This window comes from Sapajus apella, unplaced genomic scaffold, assembly GCF_009761245.1.
Source record: "Sapajus apella isolate SASKATOON/1434 unplaced genomic scaffold, GSC_monkey_1.0 scaffold27, whole genome shotgun sequence".
Taxonomy (NCBI): Eukaryota; Metazoa; Chordata; class Mammalia; order Primates; family Cebidae; genus Sapajus; species Sapajus apella.
Genome location: NW_022436967.1, coordinates 19,531,344 through 19,538,543, shown reverse-complemented (window position 1 = coordinate 19,538,543; position 7,200 = coordinate 19,531,344).

Here is a 7,200-nt window from a genome sequence, read left to right as displayed (position 1 = left end):
TGGCTCCCTACCTCAGACCCCTTTTTTTCAGTTGAACAGGTAACACTGTCTCCCAGGCATTCCAGTCGCCTGTTGAAAAGGAGCCCGGATTTGTGTGAGTTATTGTGTGGAGACCCGCCATACCACCTGAAACAGCCATGCTGGAGACTTGTGGCAATTTTTCGCCCAGAATCTCCTGGCCTGGCTCCCTGTTTCAGTCCCCTTTTTATCAGTTGAATGGGAGACTCTGTCTCCCAGGTATTCCAGTTGCTTGTTGAAAAGGCACCCAGATTTGTGTGAGTTTTTGTGCAGAGACCTGCTACACCGGCTGAAACAACTGTGCTGGAGACCCATGGCGCTCCTCTGCCCGGGAATCTCCTGGTCTGTGGGCAATACAAATCCATCTGGAAAGGCAGCAACCACTCACCCTCTCTGCTTTCTTCCGGAGCTGCAATCCAGAGCTGTTCCTACTCAACCATCTTGGATCCCTCCCTCACAGGTGATTCTTAATAATACACAGGTGTTTTACATATACACATAACTCATGAATATACAAAGTAGGCAGCTGTTAAATGCCTAGCACTAATTATAAACTACAAGGTATCTTCCACAAAGGAGCCATGCGGGCAGGGTAAACTTAATGTTTCTCAACACAAAGACTTCCAAGACTTCTTTCCCAGGGTATTTCTTAAAACTTACTTAATATACAGTGCTAGGTCTGTAGCTAAAATAGCTTGCTTGATTATATTCAACGTGGTCTTATATTCTTCAATGGAGAGGCCACTGATTGCCCTTTATAAAAAAGAAATCTGATTGCCCTTTATAAAAAAGAAAGCCAGCGTTAGCTCTCTACCTGGAGAAGCTGCTGACAGTAACAAAATCTGGAAATATATTTACACATTGTAAACACATGCCCAGTATTCTAAACACATGAATGTGTTTAGAATAAAGGTACACTTAAATACCATGAAATAATGTTTCCCTTCTATGGTCCCAACCATTGTCATACATATAAACAGCTTCATAATGCTTCATCTGCTGACATATGCATGTTTTTCCGACTCTCATACTCCTTAAGCCTTAGTCCAGACTTAAAATTTAATAGCTATCTTTTCCATAGGGAAGACTAATTGCTATAATCTAACAGCAAATAAAACTTTGAAAAAAATCAAAGCCATATTAAAGGATATGAAGAATGGAGTGGTAAAATTTTTAACAATTGATTATGAAAAAAGTCACTTCTCTATGGCATTTTAAATAAACCCAGTAACATTTTTGGTGCAAATTTATATAATTTTTACTTAGTTATGGTAACAGTGCATATTCCTTAAGAACATCTTAATATAGATGGGTAAAGGGCATGGGCCAAAGGGTACTTACTGGTTAGTGGTAAAAGAAAGCCATGAGTTGAAACTTCTGTAAGAAATATTTAAAAGGTAGCTAATCCATGTGCAAGTCATTGAAAGTTTTTACTATGTAACATTTTTTATTTCTTGTCTGTAATTTAAAGCATAGTGGTCCTCTAATCTTGAACTAAGTAAAACAAACAGACCAGGCACTCGGAATATGATCAAAACAACATCTGTAAATTGTGTCAGTTGTGCTTCCTATATCTTAGGGCCAAGAAAAAAACCTGAAGCTTAGGAATGAGATCTGAAGGCAAAAGATTTGTTATGAAGACAGGGGAACTTCTGGATATGCTAGGCTAGGGCCCAAGCACATTGGTTAGAGAATAACTAGATGCTGAAATTGGGGCATGGATCTAATTAATGACAATAATCTATAATTACAACCATAAACATTATTTTTAAATACTAAATCATTTTAGATTCTAGGCTAAACAGAAAACTGTTCAGAAAATACCTTCTGATACTTATTTGAAGATAAAAAATTACAAGTGGAAAATGAAATGAAATTCTTATTTTTTACTCCCAAAGCTGAGGATATAATGTCTTGTGTTATTATGCTTACAAAGATAGAATGTATAGCTAGGCCTTATAATTTGAGCCAGCCATATATACAATCAGATTCCTTACAGGTTAAATAATAACCTATTATATAATAAGTTATATAGTATCAGAGGTCAGTTGATAGGAATACTGTTAAATATGCTTTTAAAAAGTTAGCATATTTTCTTTATTTGGAGCTAAATTTGTAATGGGATATTAAAATGAAAGTTTTAGTGGAAACATGCAGATAGCAAATTCTAAGAAAAGTACAGATATTTATACTATAACAAGACATATACATTCCTGAGAAATTTCAGTTCTGAAAAACTGTACATTAAAAGTAACATGGATTATGTGAAACAATGGTACTTGGAAAGACCACTCAAAACCTGTGCAACTTTGTAACCAGAGCACAAACCAAACCAGGAATTGGTACCTCTGGAAATAACTTGGACAGGCCAGTCTGGCAGGTCTGGAGGCTGCCTATGAGGACATTAAAGATGGACAAAAACAGTGGAAATGCTGGTTTGTGGGGGCCACACGGCAAGGCATATAGAATTGATCACCAGACAGTAAGGCTGCTATTAAGGTGGGCACTGAAGGAAGAGCAAGCTACTGAGAGCCTACAAGAGTCTGAAGCAAGGGAGAGAGCCTCAGGTGCAAGTGCTAATTTTTAATATTCCCAAGATACAATGGAAAGGGCTGTATGCACAGGAGCCAACAGGAGGGCTTTTTTCTTTCTTGCTGAAGGTCAGAATTCAACTTCTATACTTCTGGCACCTCTCACCCCAGAGAAGTTGTGTATGAAATGATAGAATGTCTATAGTACACTAATGCTACATTCAAATACCTCCCTTCTACACATGAACTAATTCATATTAAACAATCACATGAGGGGCATGGAGTTCCCATGTATGCATCCTATCATTTGGGTGGAGGTGGGCCTAGAGTAGACTTGTGTCTGACTCCTGCCTCAAAAGTCTAGAAGGCAAGACTCATATCAGTACCAGTCTGTTAAGAATGTTTTGATGTTTCTTACTATTCTCCCTGCCCATTCTCCAATGATGAAGGAGTAAGAAACTACATGGAGGTTGGGGACAGAGGAGGATCTAGAAGAAACACAAAGTTGGGACTGAGAGAAGCCAAGCAGTGCAGTTACAGAAAACCTGAATCTTTAAATCATGTTCAAAATTTGGACTGCTACCCAGGAGCAGACATTTTGGTTTCTGAGTTAAGAACTCTATTCTGTATATTGGGACCTAAACTAACTAAAGGGCTTTTAACTTATAAATGAGTGACCAGAAAAGTGATGGCAATCTCTGAATTTTTTTCCAGGGCTCAGGAAAGAACTAGCCCCTCTGAGTAAACTTAGAGATATTATGATAAAACTGCTTTAAGATTATATGTCATTCACTGTGTATGTTCAATGTAAAACTTTCATTTTTTCTTATTATGAAGGTAATATACACAACAGATAATGTAAATAATGAACACCTCCCCCAAATAAAGATTACTATTTTATTATACTAGCCTAGCTATTCTTAATATCCTGGTGCATATTATTTTAATCTTGTTTTCCTTAACATAAGTATGTTTGGCATAGTATAGCATATACTTTCTTATGTTGATCAATGTTCACTTCACCAAGTTGTTAAATAGCTTTATTCTTTAATAAAATCATATCTTAGTGACTAGAAATTTGAACCAAAAGAGGAAAAGGTATTGCTTTGTGAAAGCAAATGCTAGAGCTATAGAAACTACTTCCCTTGATTAAACAAAAAAAGCAGAATTATCTGAGAGCCACAAAATACCCATTTTATTTGTTTCTTACTTGGAATAGACACATAGAGTAGAATAACCAAATTTCCCTTATCAGGCAACATGTAAACAGTGGTTGTCTAGAGAAGTGAGGCTGTGAGGATCTCAAATGTTTTGGCATTGCCTTCCTTACCCAAAAAGGAATAAAGTATGTGCAAGAACTTATGATGCTGGGAATAAATCCAAAACCTAAAAATAAAACTGAATTTATAAAGCTCTCTTTTGAAATTCCACAACAATAAATTCAGTACTTACTGGACTATTGAGAATCATCAGGCACTGGTCAAAATGATGGTGCTCCATGATTGAATGGCAGTAGAGCTGAGCAAGTGGATGTTCACTTCTGAAAATATTTTGTTGAAGAAAGAGAAAAAGATCAATTTCCTTAATACGCAAGTTTATCAGTACATTTTTATTACTGGCTAACTAAAAAAGAGGCTACTTCACAAAGTTAATCAATTAACAATTTTCTCTCCTTTTGTGAAAAGGGTTAGGTAATCTCTGGGAAAGAAATACAAAGAGTCGAATTGTTTTCAAATATCAATGTAACCGTTGCTAGTGCAAAGTATGAATAATTTCATTGGTTTTCATAATAATGAAAATAGAAGTAAGGAATAAGGACAAAAAAATTATATCTCTAGACATGGAAAACAAAACCCTGTGAAATAGTTGTACCAACAATATTTTTAATTTCAAAACTGCAATTGATATAAAACCTGAAACAAATTCCCGTTAGTTTTTTTCTCTGAAATAATGCTCAGGCTGAAGGTGAGCTTATTAATATGTGTCTGCAGATAAGAAAATGACTTACTGAGATGGAATTAACTGAGGTATGAATGATGAAAGGCAAGGAAAAGAGGGATAGTCAGTCCACATGCCCCCTGGGAAGGAAGAAAGGAGACAGCTGAGTCAGCAAGTTCCCCATGTGGGATCCAGGTCATTTTAGTGCAGGATATCCTGCTAGTTCTCCTAACTGAACTTGGTGAAGCAGTAGAAACCCTTTGGCTGAGTGAAGAGAGAGGAAAGGATATTATACTCAGTTCATTATATCTGAGACAGTCACAAATAAAGCTCTAAAGCATGACAAGCACAATCCTCCACCTCATGTTTCTCATGACCCTTCACATGTGATTATTAAGCACAGTTTTCACTATTTCTTCTTCATAAGAATAATATGAAGTTTTGGAAGGCTCTGATCCTAAAATTTATAGGAAAGGGGTTTGTGAATTGTAAAGGTCCATATAAAAGTGTCGAATAAAACAATTGTGTTATTTCTTCCTATTACTATCTGAATCATTATTTTACTTTGCTTGTAATTTGTTGAATATAGAGAAGCTACCTGAGACTGAAAAAATGTAATGTAGGGGGAAAAATAGGCAAAGTGAAAGAAGCCTGAGGGAAAATGAAAATAGCAAAGTGAAAATAAAGGTAAGAGCACAGGTAATCTCATCTATTACTGTTTAAAGTGTCGTCTACACTGCTGATTGATCAATGTTATTGTTGTCCTAGCCTTTCCCAAATTAATTCTTGGCCTTCTTGTCTTCTTGGCTCCTTCCATATTTAGTGAGTTGGAGTATGGATCAGGTACTGTGCTGAAATAATGCTTGACATTGATTGAATGGCAGTGAACAGAGAAACATAAGTTCATCCTAAGAAAGGATGAACTTAATGGAAACAGGATTGCTTATGTATCGAGACCACTGGGAGTTAGTTAGAAGACTACTGGGAAACTTCTAGTAACCTAAGTAAGAGAGAGCCCAGATTAGAGTGGTAGCAACCCAAAGGAAGAGAAGCAGATATCTGAGAGCTGGTTAAGAATAGATCAGATAGGAACTGGTAACTAATCTGACTAGGAGTGGGATGAGGGAAGTGAACGGATGAGGGCGATAAAGGGAAAAAGTATGAATGTTAAAGTTTCTGCCTTGGGATGCTGACCTCATTTACTGAGTTAGGAAAAGGGAGAAGATGATTAAAGACGGGGATGAAGCAGGGAAAGCTGACTAGCTGGATTTTGGATCTGTTCATTTTAAGATGCCTTAAATAGACACAAGTGGATATAAATGTCTGAACTCAGTTCTGGACGAGAGATATAGATTTGGAATGCACCAACATGCAGATGGTAATCCCGCATATGAGTAGATAAGATCACCCAGGGAGATGGCCTGTAATGACAGCCTATACCATGTCAGGTACTATGCTATATAGTTTATTATATTTAGTTTTTACAATAACCCTGTGCAGGGCATTTCCATTTACCACATCAAAACTCGCGTTCCCACCTCTTGCTCATCCACTGATGTAGTGTCCAGTGTCATGCACACTTTTAACAGACTTCATTCAGGTACCAATTAGAAGGTGTTTTGCCCCAGCCTACCTTCAATACCTCTCACTTCTGCCTTAGAGCTTTGTTACCCCACAGCTGGTGCCAGAGGAATTTTCTCTGCACTCACACTTCTTCAACCTGGAAGTGTGAAAGAGTGAAGGCCGGTGGACCACCTTCGACCAGTGGGGTACACAGACCTATGGACTGCTGCCTTTGTCTTACCAGTCAACAGTTCAGGGTCTTATCTCAGAAGACTCTTCAAAAGCACGTGGCAGGACTGAGCCCAGTATGGGTGGACATCTGGATAACTCATCCCTCTACTGGCTTTCCTTTTTTCCCTGCTTCACTCCCCGTCCCAAATTCCTGCTCCCTGGGGTCATATTCACAAATAAGCTATATGCACACTGATGATTGTCTCAGGTTGTGCCTCCTGGGTGACCTAGGCTGAGACCTCTCTAAAACTGCCATCTTTTTGCTTTTTAGACAAAGGTTTAGAGAAAAATAATGTGCTCAAAGTCGATATAAGTGGTAGAGATGCCATTCAGGTATATCCTCTTCACTGCAACACACTGTCTTAGGGTACCCAAGTACTTTAAAGGTACAGCGCATGCACTCACTGACCTAATTAGGGGCTGGACTAGGAAATGCAATTACGTGGATATGACACAAGCAAGTCAGAACTTCAAACACACATTACATTTTTAGATGACGCAGAAGGGACTCTTTCACATTAGAGAAAAATCTTGGCTTTTGAGATATACTAATGCAAACTATGTTTGCCTTTACTTACATTCTAAAAATACAGATTTATGAATCAATAGCAAAGTGACAAATGCCCTGAGTTTCCTGTATATAAAACCATTCATGGAAACCAATGTATTCTATATTTGTTGCATTTTCCTCTTTCAAACACAAGGCTATGTGGCTTCTTTATTTAAGGTTGCATCAGAAGGACCCATTTAAACCACTACTGCTACAGAATTTTGTTCTCACACTGCTGTCAGTGAGCACTAATGGACCAGCACACTCATTCTGCATTTTCCTCTGTTCTGTATAGTTGTTGGTCCATCTCTGACAGGAGTATTAGGATGCCCAATGGAGAAATCAGACCAGTGTTCTAGAAATAGAAAG